The sequence below is a fragment of the Episyrphus balteatus genome, chromosome 2 (assembly GCF_945859705.1).
Source record: "Episyrphus balteatus chromosome 2, idEpiBalt1.1, whole genome shotgun sequence".
Lineage (NCBI taxonomy): Eukaryota > Metazoa > Arthropoda > Insecta > Diptera > Syrphidae > Episyrphus > Episyrphus balteatus.
In genome coordinates, this window is record NC_079135.1 from 23549679 (window position 1) to 23572689 (window position 23011).

A 23011-nucleotide genomic window follows, 5' to 3' on the forward strand; every position below is an offset into this window, starting at 1 on the left:
CTTCTATCGTTCATCGTTCGTCAGTTTGGTGCACCGCACCGCAACTATTTTATAGAAGATGGATTCAATTATATCGGTGGAACGGATGTCGGATTGAGGTTCATCCGCATTCCGGTACGATAATCATCATGGGAATATATACCTTAGCCACAAGGAAGATGATGATGGACACCGGAGTTGGCACCTTGATGTGGTGGTGGTAAGTTAGAGTCATTGAGTTAATTAGGGAGTTTGCAACTTGCGACGACGATGAAGCTAAATGGTGCAAGCAAGAAGTGTCTAATGACAAACCTAATGATGCAACCAATGAGTGCGCATACAAGAAGTTGACATCGCACAAAAGTGGTTTTTTGCACTACCTGTAACTTGTGCTGATGCAACTGACTGAGGGGTGCAGCAAAAATTATATTATGTTGTGGTATAGTGCCAGTTGGAAAGAGTTGAAGGTTGAGATTTAGCCAATTATGTGGATAATTATTTTTTTTGTCAAATGGAACTTGTTTAGAACGGGTTTTGAATTACCAATAAAGTTAAGTATGTGACGAAAGAACTTGTTAGTACGGAATAGATTTTACCGATTTAGCGAGTTAACTGTTATATGGGATTTGATTTGTGCATGGAAAGAGGAAAGTTCTTTTGGTCAATTTGAATTTTTTCGAAGCAACACGATTTATAGGAGCTAATGTTGATTTGCAATTTATTTAAGGTTTTGAGATAGAACTTAAAATGGAATAACATTGAATAAGATGAAATATTCTAGTCCTTTTTTTCTTAAAGAATCAGCAAAACAAAAAATTTTACAAATTTTATAAAAATTATTCCGCCTCTGGTGTTGACTTACATGTTCTGTATTAGTCCTGCAAGAAATCACATTTACAATGCATCGGCTTATCCTTACCTATACCTTTTTGATTCAATCCATTAATCAATGGTTTTCTTATAGACGCTGATGGATTTCCTTGCCCAAAAACCGTAATGAATCGGTCTTATACGGTAAAGAGAATCGTATACGTGATATTAAGAAAACTGATGCATTTATGGTTTGTTCAGGTCAGAGGGTCCCGTTTCTTAAGAGTCAAGCAGACAATTCCCCATTTTTGTAGGATTACTATTTCCTCATATGGTTCCGACTACCAAAAAATCACATACAATAATAGCACAACGAACTCAAAAACTAAAATTTTTGTAGGTTGGGGTCGAAATTCTGTTGTGCCAAAATTCGGATTCCAAAATTGTGTGCTCCAAAATTCTGTATTTTAAGATTCTGTAAATTCAAAGTTCTGTTTTTTTTTTTTAAATCCTGTAAATTCAAAACTCTGTATTCTAAAATTCTGTAAATACAAAATTCTGGATTTCAAAATACAGAATATATATGCAGAATTTCAAAAAGCAGAATAATGGATTTAGGGCCATTTTATTCACTATCAACCAACTTTGGGAAAACTCTTAAGTTCGCAAGCTTCAGAGTTAACCCCAACTCGGGAACTCCCTTGTTTCAATCCAAAAGTTGGCCAGCTTGCCGTTTGGAAAATATCCCTGGGATATTTGTGACATTTTATTCAATTTGAAATCAAATTTAAATGTTGTGTCATTCCAATAAAGTGGTAACATTTTTTTTTTTTAATTAATGGCCTCATATTCTCTTATATGTATGTACTTCAAATGGCTATATATGATATGCACATGTTTTTACATCAAACGAATATAATCTCGGGGGAAACTTGGAACTCATTTGCACTGAAGAAAGTAGACTTTCCGAGAGCACGAAAAGAAACCACAGAGCAAATTTTTTTTAAGCTGAAAAAAATCAAGATAAAACAAGCATTTTTAACACACATAATTTTTTATCTATTTTAAATTTTCCAACCATGTACAATGTACATACATACATTACATACATATGTATGAACAAAAAAATGCGATTGAATTCCTTTTTCGAAAATACATACCTACATATATTTATTTTAACGAAATAAAAAAAAAATAGGTTCCCGACACGATTTTGGCGTGATGTTGTTTTGGCTTCCGTTTAAACACAATGCTCATCCGTTCCATTATTTTCATTATACATTAGACAACCAAAAAACTAAAATCCAATTTTTTTGTTTTTTTCCTTTTAATTTTCACACATTTGACACAAAAATAAAACTTAAAACAAAACATGACATTTCAATTTAAATCTCAAGTTTACTCGACAAACAAAATCAAAAGTTGATAAACTTGAGATTTGAAAACTCAAATCTAAAACCGTCAACTTTCAGTGAATAAAATCGAATTCTCAAGTTGAAAAAAAAATCTTCGAGTTGTTTTTAGCTCAGGGAAATTAGTCAAAATATGGGCATGAAATCGCATTTTTCGCGGGACAAATTTTTTTTCATGGAATGTGTTCGGGTGATTGTCCTTATCATTAAAGTCAATTTGTTGGGATAATTGGAGGTTGGGAACAGCCGCCATCTTGGAAAAGAGATTGGTATCGTTTTTATTGAATAGCTCCATTGTTATTCATTTTATCAAAAAATGGCAAAGGTAAGACTTATTAACAATAAAATTATCTAAAAAATGATATACAAAACAATTCCGTGAGTTTATTAAATAAAATTTTATAGTTTGTCAAAGTGCGGGTTTGTATCGCAAGGTTGGGACAAAATGACATTTTTTCATATATCTGACGAACTTTTGATTTGTTTGGATAATTCTTCAAGAATGAATTGTAGTACTTATAATTACCTATAAATCGTTATTGTCACCATCGTATTGTAGAAGTAATCTAACTCCGAAACTCTCCATGTACTAGTCAAAAGTAAGAAAAAAGCTGTTTTTTTGCTAGTAGGCCGAGAAAATTTTGGGAGTAGAGGTATAACCAAAATATAAGTACGCAGTTTTGCAGCCGTACGCGTGTTAATGTCGATTTCGAAGGTCTGACAACTCTAATTGTGTGCTTTATACGGTTTTTGGGGGGTTAAATAAGGTAAGTTTTCCAGTTAATGTGAATGGGCTAAATTTATACTATTTGAAATTATAAATATACAAGCTGATGCTCTATTATTTTTCCTAAATCTGAACACCCCAATCTTGAGGATGTGACCAATAGAACTATATATAAGCCGTTTATACGATTATATTTTAGAAGCTTTTTTGTTTAGCTTTTTGTTTGTTTATTTGAATTGAAAAGCCTGATATGGTTAGTTAAAAAGGCTTATATCGTGAGTTCTATTAACCCCATAGCCGAGATTGAGGTGTCTAGATTTAGGAAAAATAATAGAACATCAACTTGTTTATTTATAATTTCAAATAGTATAAATTTAGCCCATTCACATTAACTGGAAAACTTACGTTATTTAACCCCCCAAAAACCGTATAAAGCACAAAATTAGAGTTGTCAAACCTTCGAACTCGACATTAACACGCGTATGGCTGCAAAACTGCGTACTTATATTTTGGTTATACCTCTACTCCAAAAATTTTCTCGGCCTACTAGCAAAAAACTAATTTTTTTCTCACTTTTGACTAGTACATGGAGAGTTTCGGAGTTAGATTACTTCTACAATACGATGGTTACAATAACGATTGTGGGCTCATTTTATAGGTAATTATAAGTACTACAATTCATTCTTGAAGAATTATCCAAACAAATCAAAAGTTCGTCAGATATATGAACAAATGTCATTTTGTCCCAACCTTGCGATACAAACCCGCACTTTGACAAACTATAAAATTTTATTTAATCAACTCACGGAATTGTTTTGTATATCATTTTTTAGATAATTTTATTGTTAATAAGTCTTACCTTTGCCATTTTTTGATAAAATGAATAACAATGGAGCTATTCAATAAAAACGATACCAATCTCTTTTCCAAGATGGCGGCTGTTCCCAACCTCCAATTATCCCAACAAATTGACTTTAATGATAAGGACAATCGCCCGAACACATTCCATGAAAAAAATTTTGTCCCGCGAAAAATGCGATTTAAATTACTAATTTCCCTGGGCTATTTCAACTTTGAGTGAATAAAATCGCTCTTACAGAATTTTGAAATACAGAATAATAGAAAAGCAGAATAATGGAATACAGAATTATGTTCATACAGAATTTTTCATTCAGATATTGAACTTTGGTCATACATAGAATTTTGGAATACAGAATAACGGCCCGTTCCCAATTTTCGTTCTGCGAACAGCGAAATTGCAACTTGTACTAGATTATCTGGAGAAGTCTCCACTTCTTTTTCGGACACAAATAATTGCCTGGAACATTAAAGCGGCCCATAGACACCACACTTGTGTGCACACTTGTGCCGGTGTGCGGAAATGTGTGCTGTGTGTGGGCTAGAATGGACACCGATTTTTGGTGTCAGACACGGAGCGAGTAAAATCAAAAGATTTTGATTTTTTTGTGTCGGTGTCTCAATCGGTGTGATGTCTATGGGGATGCGTGTACACAATTACTATGTTGTTGCATCTAAATTGTTGTTGAGTGCGGAGCGTCGGAAGTTTTTTAAATAAAATGTCAATTCGTGATTGCGAATTCTGCTCATTTTCCCTCTTTGAGATCTCTTGTTGTTACAATTTGGTGTGGCGTGTATGGCGAAATGTCACACCATTTTAAGTACACCGGTGTGCACACAAGTGTGGTGTCTATGGGCCGCTTAACAGGTGTGCGGAAAAATTATGTTTGAGTTGTATTTTTTTTAATAGAATGCACGATTTGGTTTATTAATTATGTAAGAAATTTTTATGTGACCAATTATTAAAAAATAATTTTATCTAATTTTATCTTAAAAAAATTTAAATTTAAAATTCGTCTTTTAAATTGTGAAAAAAAAACCATGATTACAGTTAAAGGTTTTTGACATCCAATCAATCGGAATATTCCATTTGATTTCTTGTATAACAAAGAATTTTAATAAAAAATATTCAAAATCGTTAAAAAAAAATATTTTTTGTTCACCTATAAAAATTTAATTAAAAGACACCAAACAAAATAAAAAGTTTCAATTAATTTTATGGACGCATTTTCAACAAATTGATTTTTTCAAATAAAAATGTCGACCTAATACAATTGTATTAGTTTTAAATTGTTGAAGCAGTATGTTTTAATTTAATTTAATAAATATCACAAAATTTTAAATGGACATAATTTTACTTTTGGATTGAAATTAAGGCTATTAGTTTTTCAAATTAACCTCAAAACCCGTTTAATAAATGACACCTTTAATATGTATAGATTAATACAAAATAATAATCAAAAATTGAAAATTAGAACTTTTTTAAAAACATCAAAATTAGTTCTAACCTCAATAATGCATCCATCTATCATCCCAGATTGAATGGGAAAGCGAAGTTTCCTTCCATCTTTCCATTTGGAATTTTTAATACCTAAACATAAACTAAACACAACCCATCATTGCATTGCATATAGTATAAAGCATAAAGGCTAAAAAGGGAAGTGCAGAAACAATTTGAGGGATTTTTTAATTGGAATTCACAAGGCAAATGAATAACTCTCGACTCCATTTTCATGTTCGTTGAACCCTCAATTCCTGAACTGATGCCCTGGGTATTATTATTCCCTCATTCTCTCTCTCTCTCAACAACAAAAAAAAGAACATAATATTATCTACATATATTATTTTTTGCTTTTGCATGCTTTTGTTGTTTTATGTTTGCTTTGGTGTAATGTGGGAAAAGACTGGACTCGAACTCGAAGAGATGAAAAATATTTATGTGAACATATATATTTTTGTATGTGTATGTGTAGTATTTATTACGAGAAGAATGTTATTTGCAGAATGCAATTAATCCTATTCCTCTTGGCCAGCTCTCTGTTTGGTTTGGGGAATATATTATCTCCTCATTTATACCATAAATACAAATTATATATGAGAAAAACCAATAGAAGTCTTGAAGTCATGGTAAAAGCCAAAAAAAAAACTGCTTATGTTTTGTGTCAATTTTAATCAACATTGATGAATTTGAAAAACAAAAGTTTTGAAAGTTTGATTCTAGGACACTGAAGTGAACCTATTTATACAAATGTTAGAAAGAACAATTAGTTAAATAGACTATTTTTCGTTGTTTCTGGCTGCCACTTGGGATTAACTTTTTCTCATATAAATTTCATGTTATAAACGACATGAATAATGCTACTATTAGTAGGATAGAGGAACGTGATGTAGCACTATCTTAATAGCTCCTAAGCTGTTAAGCATTTTTCAATTTAATTGGTTTTTATAAGTTTTATGACCGCAATTTGTGTCTCAATAAATGACTATGCATTTAGCTACTAACAAATCGTGACTATGTTTTTGGGGAGAGATACTAAATTTTGTACCTTTAGACCTTTTTTTCTTCGTTTATATAATTTTTTTTTTGTTTTTGTTTCATGGACTTATCCGTTAGCTTTATGAGGTTTTGGCTGTGAAAGGTGAACATAAACATAAATTTGAAAAAAAAAAAAAGAATTTGAAACAACAAACTAGGAAATGTATTTTCAAATCAAAACATACCTAAATCGTGTCTAATACTTAATAGAAAATTGGAACTTGCGTCATAATAGACGGAAGTTATACAGTGTGTGACATTTTTTGTACTTCATTGAAGCAAAAAATATGTCTTTCTGTCTGTTTCTATCTTGAACTGGCGATTTAGGACGATACTTTAGATCGAGATTTCTATTAATGGCATTTTGTTCATTATTTCATAAATTGTTAAAAAATAAATTTGGACCGAGTATAGCAACCTATTTAAATGTTTGGCCAACTTTCAATATCAAATAGGTACCACAGTGTAGTTAACTGGCTTATGTCATATCATATAGCCATATCGAAGTAGTTAAACAGGGGCGTACACTCCCTTGGGGCAAGCGCGGTGGCGCCCCGGGGCCCCACCGACCCTAGGGCCCCACTGGAGACAATAAATTGAGTAACGAAGTAAATTAAAATGTACATATTTGAATCACTTCGGATATTATGTCATTTAGTGTAATGTATAATGCATTGGTAGCCACACAATATAATATTGATTTAATAAAAAGGTTAGGTACCCCAGGGACCCCAAAAAAATTAACTGCTTTTTTAAAAGAAAAAATAAATTATTTTATCTTAGTTCCCCAAAAAAATATTACTTGCAACCACAAATAATACATTAGGGGCCCCAAAAAAGCAAAAAACAACTTCAGGCCAGGGGCCCCAAAAGCCTTTACTTCAGGGCGTCAAAAAAAATTAAATTAAATAAAATTGTTTTTAAATTAAATTACATTTGTTGATGGATTACTAAATATTACTTTAGGAGTCCCAAAAAATATGAATTCGAGGCTCCAAAAATATTACATGAAGGGTCCCAAAAAATAATTTTTCAGGAACCCCGTTAGTTGAGAGGCAATCAAATATTAATTTGGGGGACCCAAAATCTATTACTAAGGACCCCAAAATATTCATCAAATTTTCTGATTGCATGACAAATATTATTTGAGGATCCTCAAAAGCTATTACTTAGATACTTCAGTGGTCCAAAACAATCAAATGGAAAATTAAATATCAATTCAGGGGCCCCAACATAAATACATCAGGGTCCAAAATAAAAACATTACGTTATTGGTGGCATTCCGAATATTATTTCAGAACAGAGGCCCCAATAATTATTAATTCTTGGCTCCAAAAAAATAATATTATATTTTAGAGGCCTCTAAGCACTTAATTTTGAGGCCCCAAAAATAATTTTTCAGGGGCCCCAAAAGAAATAAACTATGTTTGATGATGGAAAATCAAATGTGTAGGTACATATTACTTCAGAACAGTACATATTACCAAGAACTATAAATTCTAAGCTAAAAAAAAGTATATTTAAGGAGCCTCTAAATATTTAATTTTAGGGGCCCCTAGTACAAGTATTTCCTACTTTTATGATATAAATTTTAAGTTAGTATAGCAAAGTGCATTACGAACATTTTAAAAACTTTTTTTGTATCTAAGGGGCCTCCAAATATCAAAGGGGCCCCCAAAATTTAGTCTTGACCCGGGGCCCCGGCGACTCAATGTTCTCCACTGGTAGTTACTCCTTTATTAATGACCAATCTGAAAGAAAAATTGTAGCTTTTTTGTTGGTTTGATTGTGCGGTCTAATGCCTGGCTCGTTATGATCAAATAAATTCATGTTTTGCCATATTTAGGGTTAATTGAGTTCGATAACATAGATATCTAACACAATAATGCACATAACATGAAGGCGTTGTTTTGTTAGATCTGGATATCTTATATCTAGTGTATATATGAATATGACAATCAAAAACATATCCAACACACCTTTCCACACCTATTCTATTGTCCTATTGTTTAATTTTTGATCTAACAAAACAGATATCAAGGTGTAGGCAAAAATGTTTAATTGAGCTTATTAGTGGTTAAACATATTGCATTCTACAGATACTCGTAGGATACAGACAAAGGACAATTGGTCTTGGAGCTTTGAAATATTGAACAATAGGAGTAATTTATATCGGACTAATATATATCTTAATCTGTTAAGGCCTATTGTTTAACATAAGTTGTAAGTTTAATCCTATCATCATGTTCTTTTGATACATCAAGTCATTTTAAACCGTCTAAGGTGGTTTTGTTCGTTTATATGCTAGAGTAAAGTAAGACAATCGAGTTTAAACTTACTTTTCAACATTATTGATGATTGAAACCTTAAAAATAACTTCAAATCACACGATTCTGCAATGTTGACTACTTTGCAACTAATTTGAAACCATTTTGCAACCGACTTATAACAAATTGTTAATCGGTTAAACAATATAATTTAACTTTCGTTTTTAAGAAATTTGAACTTGTTTGCAATCAACACCAATTTCAAAACAAATTCATAACCTTTTTTATAATAAATCTTCAAATACTTATTTCCCACAAACTCAACACTATTTTCAAGTTGATTCTTGACTGAATTTTTAGCTTCTTAATTTGTTTTTTTTTTTTTTTTTTTTTTTGAAGAGAATATATCAAATTTGAATTAGGTATATTTTCAACCGATTTGAAACTTAATTGCAATCATTTTTAAACTAATTTGCTAAAAACTTTGATACTAAAACCTTAAAACTTTCAATAGACAGAAAGCTCTTAACTGAATAATACAAAAAAAAACTAGTTTTGAAACTAGTTTGCAACGGATTTTAGGACATTTTGCCACTTCATTTAAGTTTACTTTTTTTGTTATTATTTTGAATTTGTATGCTTCTTTCATTCAAAAACAAAGTTATATTTACCACATTCTCTCAAAATTTTGGTTAAGTTTGTTCCAGAAGCGAAAAGTACAACAACATGTCCCTTTGAGAATTCAATTTTTTTTTTTCGATTTTTGTTTTATGAGATAAATACTGTATTATCTTCCCATAAACATGGTAAAATTGTCTTCTTCGAGCTCAATGCAAACTGTACTTTTGCTAACAAAGTTTTTGATGAAAGAATGGAGTCAATCCCCGATTTAAAGTGAATTCTTCAAAATGCGTCTATTTTTTTAGTTCATTTTTTTCATTTTTTGTCCATTTAGGGTAAGTTTTGAATAGTATAATTGTATAATTATATTTTTGTGTTTTCATATTTGTTAATTTTTAGTTTCCCTGCGATAAATTCAGTTCTCCACAGATTTTTTAACAGACACACCGAAATTATGACTTGCAACAGAAGATGCACTAATTTCAATGTTAAGTTCCGTCGTTTTGCCCAATTTTTACAAATCGGGGCCTTAACAAGTCTGTCAGTTGTATACGTGCTTGAAACACGAAAAATGCATTACCTTACCTTACCAACGTTGAAAAAGAACGTTTGTCAAAATATTTTTTTCCCTCAAAAATTAGTACTTTTTATACAAAAAATGCAGCCTCGAAGCATAATACCAACTATATGACTGACATTGACCATCATGAGATTCACCATAATATACTTAATAAATAACCGTCAACTTCCTTATTTTATGTTTAACCGTTACAGATTATTCTCATCAGTTAGAAAAATGTTCATTTTGTCAAAATACTTTTTCCGCCCATTGTAGTTTGCAACAGTTTCTTTCAATCAATTTTACATAAGTTTACTTTTTTTCGTTCTTATTTTGAGTTTCAAATTGATTAAAGCTAAATTTCCTATGTTGCAACCATTTTAAAGCCAATTTTAAAGCCAATTTTAAACCAATTTGCAAACCATTCAATACTAACATGTAATGAATTCTACCATATTTTGCGATGAACTAGAGAAAAATATAGTCAAAGTCTAAACAAAAATGTATTTGAAACCAGTTTGCAACCTTTTTCAAACTAGATTGCAATTCAGTTGATAATTAATTTTTAAACTTATTTTTAACGGATTTGGTAATACATAATTTATAATTTCCAAATTTTAACACTTAACACACAATTGTTAATTAAATAGAAATCTTATTTTCACAAGTTTCCAATAGATTTTAAAACTAGCTTGCAAATAATTTCAAGTTGATTTGAACAACGCATAGGATGGTTAAATATAAACGTATAACAATTACAAGACTTTGAAGAATTATGTGATCTTTATTTTAAATACCTACCAGGATAATGTTAAACAATCAAAAAAAAATTAATTAAATTTTATGCAACTCCTCGAAATCTATTACAAAAACTATTAATTAGTTTTTGTTTGTAAGCTACCCTTTTCGAATCCCCTTGAGTATACTAAACTTTATTATCAACTATTAAACGTGCATAAAATGATAGAAATGAGTTTGTTGCATAATAATCATTTTGTCGTCCACTAAAAAAAACTACTGTCATATTGAAAGTTTTTTTTTCCGACCTAAATCTCATTAGTTATCATAATTGTTTCCGCCATTACTATAAAACAGATGCCAAAAGCATCTTACTAGCCAAACTTCTGTTTCCAGTAACTTTTACTATACATTTCTCTCTCTATCCTCTTTATTGTTTTATGTTGTTTTTAAAAAATAATAAAATTCCAAACAAACTTCTGGACCACACAAAATTGGAAACAGGTGAGGTCTTTTCGTGAACGACTGCAGAAACAGCAGCACCATCATTGACTCCATTTGTGTGCTATAATTTTCATAGCAAGGGTGAGCAATAAAAAATTCTTTACGACCATCACCTGAGTCGACATCATGGACCACAACAACTATCTACCTATACTCTAAACTGGCTCCAACGACAACGGTATAGTTGTAAACTCCTTATAACTGCAGTTGAAGTTTTAAAAAATAAAATTACACAAAAAGATAAAAAAAACTATCTCATGGTAACTTTTTTTTTTCATTTTTTGAAACTGTATTGAAAATAAATCCGAATCGACAATGCATATGGGACATGGATGGGCAAGTCCTGACCAAAGGACGCATTAGGACAATAAACCAACCTCTCAAGCAATTAAACCCTCAAACTCTTTGGGCCCGTTTTCGTTGTTACGGTCTACCAAGTCAACTAAAATACCAGAATTGACCCGGTGAATGGAAACAGGTTGTGAGTTTGAGTTGATGCTGGGTCCTTCGTCGGACTTCTGTTGTGTATAGTCTGGTCCAAACACAAAGGATATATATAAAAAACGCAGACCGTTTGCTTAATAATTATTATGCAAACGACTCATCTCGCAGAGATGGTTTATTTTATTGGACCACGTCCAAAGAGTGTCTCTTCTGTTTCTCTGATGTGGTACATGTTTATTTGGCTTTTGTTCAGTCTTTGGTAGTCTCGTAACGTTTTGTGTCTATAGAATATAAAGGAAGTGGTTGTCGCGGTGTTATGAACGCGCCGCTCTAAAACTGGTATTGAATAGGCCCAAGGGCTATCCAAAAAAGGCAAGAATGTATAAAAATGTAACATATTCATTAAAATTATTTTTATTTTGTTTATTTTTTTGGATGTCACTTGGTCTGGTGGATGACAAACGATGGTCAGCTAACATTTAATAGTGGTGGCTCCCCCTGGAGCGGATGTCGTAAAAATGACACAAAATGTTTACTTTTGTTCTTCGAAAGTATACTATAAAAAGCATTGTATTCAGTTTTTTTTTTTTTTGTGTTTGGAATTAACAAAATCAAAACATTTAAAATAAAAGCAATGGACTTTTATATTTTGAAATGGGACAAAACAGTGTGGAGTTGTAAAACAATGATGATGGGATTTTATGACTACAATTTCTTCTTTATTATTTTTAATTCAGTTTGGTCATTTCAGAAGTAATAAAATTTAAGAACAATGGGTGACAGTTGTTAGCTGAGAATAGAATGCATTAAATGCCATATTTGAGAGTTACGACTAGGTAGATATACTGAGATTCTATGGCAATGTATAGCTTTGTTACAAACTAAGTAGAAGCAAGAAAAGAAGAAGTATGGAAAAAAAATGCACCTCTATACCTAATAGTTAACCATTTTTGAATGTTTCATATAATTTTAAAACATCTTATATTGAAATTGTTTGATGTATATAGTTTTGTAAAAAAAAAAAAATTAGAAAATGAATTTTATTTTTAAGGCTCTGACCATACATGTCGTCCTTAAAAAAAAAAAACAAATGTTTTTTTTAATGTACCTAAATGTTTCATTTTCAAACATTAAAAAATAATTTTTTACTTTTTTGAATAAAATGATGATTTTTTTATTCAAAATAAAATTAGAAAAATTTTGAATACTGCTTTTTAAAAACCACTTTTCAAAAAGCAAAAATAAAAATAAATTATTTAAACATTTTTGTGTTAAACTGTGTTTTTAAAGTGAAAACTTCTTTAGTATCGTAGTGATTTGAAACAAGATGAAACGAAAAAAACGACACGAAAAATCGATTGATCATAACTTTTTTGTTTTAATAGATAGATGAATGAAATTTATACAGTAGATAGGTAAATAAATAAATAAATTAGGATTGTGCAAAATATCAATTAATTTCATATTCAAAATTCTGAGATAACGGTGAAAACACATTATATCTTTTGATCTAGAGCACATAACAAATTTATTTAACTTTAATACGCCTGCTGATAATATTACCTTTAATTTAATATATCACACATAACAGTACGTGGTGCTCTACAAGTTATATAATTTTTAATTGAAAAACTTGAAAAATACCTCAAAACACCTGTGAAGATTTGTTGCCGATGAAGAAATCTCAGTTTGAAATTTCGACATGGTTGGCTTTAAAAAATTCTTACTTTTTTTTGTAGGCATGGTAGAAATATGATTAAAGCGTCATATAAAAGGTGAAATAATAATGATATACAATTTTTATGGGTTTGTCTTTTTAAAAATGGATTTAATGGCGTTAGAAGAGAAAAGAGATTGATTGTTTTGCTTTTTTATGAAAACTAATTGGGTTAAAAAAATTCTAGCTCTATTTGAAGATGTTGTACAGACATGGTCGATATAAATATTTTGAGCTAAAACAATAAGCTTTCAGATGGTATAAAACTTATTGTAGGTTGTCATATAAAAAAAAGTGATGGAATAAAAAAAGTTATATTTTTTCGATTTTTTTTAAATGATGCGAATTTGGCAGGACAAAAATTAAAAGTGGTCACAGAAAAGTGTCTATATAAGGGTGAAAACACATTTTTTTGGAATTGTGAATACAGTATTCGAATTCCTCGGAAAATTCTACATCAATTTCATATATGATTCTTCATAAAATAGTGAGACCGAAAAAAGTTCTACCGCAATGAAAAAGTATAAGCCAAATTCGCAAAAAAAAAGGTGTGCCTACAGGTTAAGGTTTCACTTCAACCACAAGTGAATTGCACATATGATTATTTTTTTGAGAGGAGTTATGTCAAATTATGCAACCGACATGGCGCTTACGATCTTTTTGTTTAGACAGAAATCTTTATTTTCTTTCGTTTTTAGACTGATTGGAGGCAATTTTCATTTGAATGTTTTCTCTTGAGCAATTGTTGCTTAAATTAACAAAAAAAAAAGTTGTACCTATCTTATTCTTTCTTTTTTCTTTAAAATGAAAAAAAAAAAACATTAGTGAAAGTGAATATTCTTTATAAATTATAAATTATTTATGATAGGTATTATTTTAAAGGTGATATTATTGTTTTATTATTTTCTCTCATACTAGCTATGTGAAGTAAAATCTTATTGCCGATCAATTTTTCTCATTAATTCATAATATTTTACTTCGAAAAAACACAAAGTGCTTTTAAATAGTACAAATTTAGAGTTTTTTTTATTAAAAAAAAAATCAAAAATTTGATATTTAAATGTCATCCATATAATAAAAATATTGATTTCATATTTTAATTACCATAAAAGATAAAACACATTTTTCCAGCATTTATTTCTGATATTTAAAAAAAGTTAGTTTGAGATTTTAAAAAAATGTTAAAATGATATTGGATTTTTTTTCAGTGTGTATTTTCAAATTAAATAAAAGAAAAGAAACTCTAAAGAGTCTACAAAATTATCTTGAGTGAAAGGGTGTTTTTTTTGTTAGAAAATATGCAGTTTAGAATTGGAACCAAAAAATGAGTAGCTGGAAAAAAACTGTCATAAATTCCGAAAACTCGTGATTTGTTAATGAATTTACATTTGGTTCTAGAATTAAAAATTTACAGACTCCTTAAAATTGGTAAAAGGGTGATGTTTTTTCTGGTGTAGTAAATTCTGCAATAAAAACATAGATTCGTTTGAGAAGTTTAGAAGTGGTAAATTATAGTATCCTTAAAACACTTCGTGGTAAATTATAGTATCCTTAAAACACTTCGTGCAGTATTAAAAACAATTGAAGAGAACACCAAGTCCTAAACTGAAAATTCCACAGCCTTGAGGTAAAATTGAAATCATTACTCAATGTAAAATCTTCACTTGTAATGGTCTTTATGACTTTTTTCACAAGAAAAAAAATGCGGGGTTAATTTTTTTTTTAATAATTTACTGAATCCTCATCCCAAAAAATGTGTTAAACTAATAAAACCGCAAAAAAATCACTTTTTCTCAGCTTTCCCTTGAATTTGACGACAAATGTATCTATTAGGTTTTTTTTCCGATTTTTTTAAATTAAAAAAGACTACTTTTCAATAAACTTATGTATTTTTACTTCTTTAATTTATAAAATTAATTTTCATCATAAAAATATCCTTATCTACTCAGAATACCTACTTACTTCAAGTTATTTTCATAATAAATTCGTTAGCTTTTTTAAAAAAAACACCCCCACCTCATTAACAACATCATTGAGGAAAAAAAAAAAGAAAGCCACTTGTGTTCATAATTCAATTTCAACTCTTGCCTTTACAATAAGTTTTTAATATGGTGACCAGCCGCTGTGGTTTTCAAAGTGATTTTTACAGGAATCATATATTAACTTATTTTCCTTTATTGACCAGAGGTTCCTTCCTTCTTCTACAATCAACTACCAAGTATATTGACTATTCCCTTATTTTTCTTGAAATTTTATGAGTAGAAAATAATTTTCAAGGCAGATACTTAATTTTCACCTCATTATCAGTGACTTTTTTTTTTGTCAAAATTATAATTCACACTCAGTTATTACTGAAATTCAAAAACCTGGTATTTAATTCCGGATTCCCAAGGATTAAACTATGTCTTTTTATATTCACAAGTATGGCCACTCTTTAAAACATACACTTTTTATATTCAGAATGAAGCCTCTTTAAACGAGCAAGGGAATCAACTCAGGACAAACACCAAAAACCCAACTCTATACATCAACAAGTTGGTAGAAAATTTAATTAATTTCTTAAAAATACTCTGAGCCTTGCACATATGACTGGTATATGTAAGTTGAAGTCCTCTTTTCGAATCTAGCCATGTCGGTAGACTGGATTGTGTAATGGAATCCTGGCCAAAAGTGGGTATAACTTCTGACGGTCACTGGCCAGTCACCACACTGAACGATTAATTGCTTATGCTGTCCGCATCCACTTTAACTTCGTTGTTGTTTGTGGTGGCTAGTAACAGCGGCAACAGTGCTGAGTTTTTCGTTTCGAAAATATAATTCAAAAGTCCATACAGATTTTTTGTGTATATCCTGTTTGAGGTCCTTACACATACACATTATTGTGAGTTTTGGTCTTTGACTGCAATCACCATCATATTCAGGTATACATACGACGAGTACCTACCTCGACCACGTTGCATCATCCATCCCTTTGAGTTGCATCAGCCAGCGTCAAGCTCTTCAAAAGTCATATTTATTCAAATTGTGGTTCTCAGAGGAATTATGGCTTTTCCCACAAACCCAAATGTAAAACAACAACAACAAATACGGAGAGGGCGAGTGTATATAATATAAATACACCAGGTTTGTGTTGATGAATTTGCTTACACACATATCTCATAAACGTGTGGTTAATATAACAGAAACTCAAGTTTGTGGTTAATTTGCTGCTGCTTTTTGAGGTATTTTTGGTATGTATTTTCGTCTAAATTTGATTTGAAAATTTTGTGGTAAAATGTTGGAAATTGTTTTAGTCTTGTTTAGTCTATATATATATTTTGGTTTTTGTATAAACATTTATATTGCCCCAAAGGAATTTTACAAATGTAATATGTGTTTTCTTTGTTTTGAGGTTAGGTTAATTGAAATTCCTGTTTATGAATATTTCTTGTTGGAGGTTTCTCATTATAAATACCACAAATTAGAACCACCGCAAATTTTGAAGATTATAAATATAGAAATTAATTTACTTTGAAAAAAAAAAGATATTTTTATAACCCTCTATTGAACACCTTATAAAGAAGAGAGGAAGAAAAATCATTTTTAACAAAAAAAAAAAAATTCAAAAAAATAAAAAAAAATAAAGAATTTCATGGAATAGTTTTAAAAAAATTTATTTCCAAACTCAAAAAAAAAAAAAAAGAAAAAAAATTCAATTATTTTTTTCGGTATTTAAAATAAAGTAATAACCTACTTTTTTTAAAGTTTTTTAGAAACTTAATGCTTTTAGGTGTAGTACATACCCATTAAAATTTACTTTGACCTGAGACCTTAAAAATATTTTTATATTTTTTTTTTCCATCCACACGAACACGAAGCAATTGAAAACAAAAAAGTATTATTTTTTGAAAATTATTTTTTTTTTAAAACAAAAAAAAACAAAATTTAAAAATATTTTTTTCATTAGATATCTAACAGGTTTTGTAATGATTATTAAAAAGTAAAAGTGCATATCTGTATTTTTTTAATTTTACATAAAATATGGATTTAGGGATAATAATGGTTTTTTTATAACTTAAGTCTTTGCTTTTCAAACACATTTTCATACAGGTTAAATATAGTTTTCAAAAAAAAATTAAATTATCTTGTTCTAGTTCAAAAGTATGCTAAAAATTGATGTCCAAGTGGAGAATACAAAGAATCCATCAAACTTAGTTAAAAAAAACATGTCAGATATGTGTTAAGTTATAACTTAGAAAGAAAAAATTAAATAATAATACCTATTTATTGTTTTCTTTCTAAACAAAATTGTTATAAATATTTTTTGAATGGATTTTTGGTGAATTATTTCTCAAACATCAAATTTGACTTTTAAACTTCATATCTCGACCTACATATCTCGAGTTCTTAACATTTTACAATTTTTGTTTGTATGTGTAACTGTCATATATTATTTTATAATATCTATCGATTTAAAAATATCAATTTTATTTTTACATCAACTTTCGTGAAGACCTTTTTTTAAACTCACCTTTGTTTACCCTACTCAAATTTTAAATTTGGAAATTTCCTCATATGGAATAAGCAGGGTCGCGTAGTCGAATAAAACTTAAAAAAAAAAAAAATATTTTAAAACGTGGCAACCGTATGCCTTGGCAACTGTTTCTTTAGAAACTACGTTTAGGAAAATATAACACTTAACTGGTATAACGATGAGGATAGGTCGTCCTATGGTGTGATCTTTATACCATAAGAAATAAAAGAAAATTAACTGAAAATCAAGTTTTTGAAGTTATACTTCTTATGGGAGGGTGGGTATGAAAATTTACTTTTTGACAAGAATGTCAAAGGGATTATGACGCGATCACCCTGGGTAGCAGGGCTGTCGTTTCACCTTTAGAGTAGGCAGTACTTTAGTATTTAAAAATGCAGTACGCCGCAGTACGGCAAACATAAAACACACAACACGTTGCAAGTTACATGTTTCATGTGGCAAGTTGCATGTGGCAAGTTGCATGTGGCAAGTTGCATGTGGCAAGCTGCATGTGGCAAGCTGCATGTGGCAACATGTGGCAAGTTGCATGTGACAAGTTGCATGTGGTAATTTCCATGTGGCAAGTTGCCAGGGTTGCAAAAAGCTCACATTTCAGTTTAGGTAGCTCACTTTTGAGCTAGGTACCATAGCTCAGCTCATTTGAGCTGAGTGAGTTGAGCTGAAAGTGAGCGCCCCCAACTTCCAACGCCTATATCTCGGAATTTTGAAGAAAATGAAAAAAAAATGTTTGATGCCAAAAGGTAGCGGGGACTCTAACCTACATTTGGGTACAACTCTCATCCCTGTAGGTCCACGCGTTCTCAAACCAGGAGAACTTAAAAGAAAAAAAAAAATAGGCACGATTCTGAAAAAATAGGCATGATGTGGCGGTTTAACATGGAAGGCGATTTTTTAAAAATCTGACAATGTGCAAAGCGTAGGACCATAACACAAGCTATCATTTGGCATAACTCCCAAAAATTGCTCTCAAGCGGTTTAGCTTCGAGGAGCGTTCAAAGATTGGGGGATTTTTCGAAAAAAAAATTTACCCCAACTTTCAAACGCGATTTTCTCGGAATTTTGAAGAAACTCGAAAAACCGGATTATACCACTATCGAGTAGCTAAGAATATAAGCTATCATATGGAAGCACTCCCATGTCTCTAGGTCAAAGCGTTCAGCTCCCAGAAGCTTTTTCGCTCCCCAACTTCCAACGCCTATATCACGGAATTTTGAAGAAAATGAAAAGAAAATTTTTGATGCCAAAAGGTAGCGGGGACTCTAACCGACATTTGGGTACAACTCTCATCCCTGTAGGTCCACGCGTTCTCAAACCGGGAGAACTTAAAAGAAAAAAAAATAGGCACGATTCTGAAAAAAATAGGCATGATGTGGCGGTTTAACATGGGAGGCGATTTTTTAAAAATCTGATAATGTGCAAAGCGTAGACCCATGACACAAGCTATCATTTGGCATCACTCCCAAAAATTGCTCTGAAGCGGTTTAGCTTCCAGGGGCGTTCAAAGATTCGGGGATTTTTCGAAAAAAAAAAAATTTACCCCAACTTTCAAACGCGATTTTCTCGGAATTTTGAAAAAAGTCGAAAAACCGGATTGTACCGGAATGTTTTTTTATGATAAAAAAGAAATATTTTACTAAAAAAAATAGAAATATATTTACTATTAAAAAAAAACAAGAAAAAAGATCACGAAAAATTATCTGTTTTATTTATAAAAATATCCATGTGCTAAAATAATTCCATTAATAACAAGAACCAAACATCTTAAGCTATGGTGTTTTATAAAAGTTTAAAATATCTTCATATTTCATTATACTTTCCAAATAAAAATCAATGTATCCTCTCACCCATCACAGCTCAGCTCAACTCACTTTACCTTAGCTCACCCAACAGCTCAGCTCAGCTCATCGACAGCTCAGCTCACCCAACAGCTCAGCTCAACCATCAGCTCAGCTCACTTTCAGCACAGCTCAAATGAGCTGAGCTGTGGTACATAGCTCAAAAGTGAAATAGCTCAAAATTTGAGCTGAGCTGTGAGCTGAGCTCAGCTAACTTTTGAGCTTTGTAGCAACCCTGCAAGTTCCATATTGCTACTACTAGTGCACACACAATTCTCATAAAATTACCATATCGCACATTTTATGCGCAATTCATTTACTTTCGTTAACCATATACCATACGTTCTGAACCGCACAACATGAGTAAATTTCACAGAATAAATTGAAAACTACATGGACGCAAGGAAGATGAAAGAATTAATTTATTGTTCACTTGATAAAAATGTAAAAAACGAAGTGTGGATTAATTAATTTAATAATAGAAATTAAAAATATCAAATGAAATTCATTTACATACATATACTGAATGAGAAGTATAACTTCAGTAGCGTGTACATGTGTACACACACTTTTTTTTTTTCTAACTTCAACCGATTTACATATTCTTAAACCTCAGACCCTAATACACTTTTTTTTTCCCACTATTGCAAAATTAGACTCAGTGAATACTTTTTTGTGGCCACACAAAAGGGACACACCCTATTATGCACTCTTCAAATTCTCTTGCTTATTAACCGTAATTTACCATTGATTTGCCTTGTTCACGTTCTGATTTCCCAGGTTCTAGTTATGATTTGCCTAGTTTACCTGTGGATTTCCATTACCTGCTGATTTGCTGAAAACGTCCGTTGATTTGCATTGTTTGCGCGTTGACTTACCAGATTCACATGTTGATTTACCAGATTCACCTGCTGATTTGCCAGAGTTTTAACATGATTAACCTTGTTAGTCTTTTGATATTCCAGATTCTCTTGTTGACTTGCCATAATCATCTTTTGAGGTTCGCTTGTTGACTGTTAAGTTTCGAGATATAAGGCTTTCGTATAGAATAGTTTGACAATTATGATTCATGATATTAAAAACATTTCAACAACACGTTTTTCTTAGATTTGGAAAGCCTTTAGATCAAGAGAGAAATTTATAAAATGCAATCTGACCACAAAATAAGTAAAAACTCAAAGATCTAGATATCCCCCTCATTCAACAGTATGCAGCATGTCCGAATAATGACCACTCTCTGATGTAAAATTCTATCATGCACCACACCAGTCAGTGGCAAGGCAATATGCATTCAAATTTTTCATTTAAAGAAGCTCACATTCAACTTTACGACTCCATCATGCAATCTCCATATAACCGCCAGGAATTTAACTTGGCTTTGCAATTTCAAAGCACTAACCTTCTCTCCTGCTGCTACCACGTGCAGCAATAATACTCGAAGCTAAAAATATGTGATATATGACAGATTGAATACTGGCTGCAATTGAAAAACCACCCGTCTGTCTGTATTGTACGTCCCGGGTGAAATTGTGGCAAAGCTGCATTTAATTTCTAAGCATAAAGTGCCTGTCTGACATGCCAACGACGAAGTCGAAGCCAGAGAGTAGGTTAGGTTAGGTAAGTAGTATCTTTACCCAACAATGAACTCGACTCAACTCAATGCCACATTTTTCCAACTGACTGCTATGTGCATAAATGTGGCCATGTGTGGCTCTGGCTAGTGCCATACCACAAAATGTTCGATTTTTCGTTTTTTTTTCTATGTACATATAAAATTGCTTAGAGAAAAAGTAAAAAACCGAACGAACGAATAAAATGAACACACGAAAAATCTCCAAACAAAGCCCCTTTAGAAGTAGGTCAAATCCGGCCTTAAGCCTTCTATATGCTTTATCTATATAGACATAAGTACCTACACACGATATAGCTTTTTTCGAAGAGTCTGTATTTGAATTGAGGGGGCGTTTTGTATAGGACTTGGGAGGGGTTGAAAGATGAAGCTTATATGTAGTAGATTCTCTCAACCTTCATAGAAGTAATTTATCCCAAGCAAATGGAGTGTAGAATGAAAAGAAACAAAAGTCCACATACTGAATCGTTTCTGGGAGTTGAATTCGGTTGCGACGAAAAATGGCAGTAGTTTTCAAAGAACATGGATTTTTTCCATTTCAAAAAAAAAAAAGGTCCATAAACTAGTCGTTTGTATTTGGTCTAAGAACAAAATTCTACTATGTCCAAAAATAAATATACGAGTAGGTATTTCGAAACTATTTTTCTTTTTTGTACGAAACCAATATTTTGCGTCATAAATTAAAATAGCAGCTTTATTTGTTTCGAGTTCATGATTGTGTCAGTTAGTAACCTACCATTACCCTCAGTGTGCCACCTCAATTGCAAAAAAAAACAAAAAGGTACTAGAACTGACTAAAAGCGAATTGTTGAATGTCAAAAGTTTAGGATATTTCTCTCGTTTTATAGTTCTTTGTGCAACAATGTACAATGTACCAGAAACTAAAGTGGACTTGGGATTTACATATAACAAGAACGACACACTTTAGAAGAGACATGAAACACACACATACCTACAATTTATATTGGAAACAGCTGCATAGCATAGTTAAGTCCAAGGTTGTGGCTTAGAGCTATATAAGAGTTGGCAGAGCACAGATAGGTGGAAGCAAAATCATTGTTCATTGATACTCTTGGTTTTAGATGACACAGCAGCAGCAGCAACAGCAAGTGGGTTTTGTTGTAGGTACATATATATATGAGAAAGATCGATAAATCGTTTTTGGCACTTTAAAAGCTGGTATATAGACGAAGTAGAGAGAGACAAGAAAATACCCATACCATTTTCTTTGGGATATAAAATTATATATAGAAATATTGGAAACAATCAATGTGTTGAGAATGAATACAGTGCTTATTGGACCACATAAATAAAAATTTCTCACTTCGAAGGAGGTTAAAAACTATCTATTTGAGTTTTAGGGAAAAAATCAAACATAGACTTTTATAGTTTTACTTGTTGGAAGCCATCTTAATTAAATATGTGAAGGTTTTTGAAAAAAAGGCCAACAAAACTGTCTTTACAAGTACAAATACGTGCAAAAAATAGTACTGTGCTTTTAAACGGGATAGACAACCTTTCAAAAGTTGGAAAATGCTACCTATAATTTTTTTTACTGAAAAATCAAGGATGCAATTTTCTTAAAAACAAAATGTAATACAACTTTCTTACTCACATCATGAGCTTTTCTTCTCAAAAAATCTATATTTGAAATAGTTTTACAAAAATTATAAATTTAAAAAAAAATTTCCGTTTTACAAAATTAAAATTTAACTACATAGTTTGCATTTGGATGACGACGATAGAAAAATTCTTTTTATTTTTTCATATAAATTCATGTTCTGCTAACTTGAATTTCGTTTTTTTACAAAAATTTCAACTTTTTTCAATAAAATATTTT

General features: G+C 31.1%; 1 protein-coding gene across 2 annotated transcripts in view; it reads left to right on the forward strand.

Moving 5' to 3' along the window:
- The window catches only part of LOC129908354 (EGFR adapter protein), an 87040-nt gene that overhangs the window by 24995 nt on the left and 39034 nt on the right, over positions 1-23011 (forward strand). The gene's annotated exons all lie outside the window — the stretch shown is intronic.